This window comes from Anomalospiza imberbis, chromosome Z (genome assembly GCF_031753505.1).
Source record: "Anomalospiza imberbis isolate Cuckoo-Finch-1a 21T00152 chromosome Z, ASM3175350v1, whole genome shotgun sequence".
Taxonomy (NCBI): Eukaryota; Metazoa; Chordata; class Aves; order Passeriformes; family Viduidae; genus Anomalospiza; species Anomalospiza imberbis.
The window spans coordinates 73,125,327-73,125,978 of NC_089721.1; positions in this window are offsets into that span (position 1 = coordinate 73,125,327).

The following is a 652-nucleotide window of genomic DNA, read 5'->3' on the forward strand; positions in this document are numbered from 1 at the left end:
GCTTACAGACTCAGCACAGATTTCATCCCTGTATTTGGGGGTGCAGAAGGCTGCCCTGCAGTGCTGGTGGGTTCTGCAGGAGAGCCCTGAGCTCCAGCCTGTGCCAGCTGTGCCAGGCTGGAGAAACACGCAGCAGCGACCCCTGGGTCCACTCCTCCCCAGCAAACACGGGGGTGGCTCCAGGGCTGCGCCGAGGTGTGTCTGCCTTGTGTGCCGCTCTGTTTGAGCGCAGAGAGGCCCGTTCAGAGCAGCGAGTGTGCCATCAGCATTTGGGTCCTGGGGGTGAGCTGCAGCACTGCCACTCCGTGTCACTGCAGTGCCACCACCACGCCACCACCGCCAGGGCGAGAGCTCTCGGGCACAGCTCCCACTGAACACACCTGCAGCTGGCCCTGCAGCCAGCCCAGAGTCTGCTGCAGGGATTTTCAGAACCCACCAGCAGTTTGCACGTCTATTGTAAAATGCAGCTGAACCCAGTGGGAAGAAATACTGATGTCTGGCTCCAGCTCAGAGGCTGAATGGTTTCTCTATTATAACTATGCTATAATACATTAATATACTGTTTAAAGGAGATACTAAAACTACAAACCTGCTTTTCTAACTACCATATCTAACTCCTCACAACTCGTGCCCCTCTCTGAGAGTGCAGCCA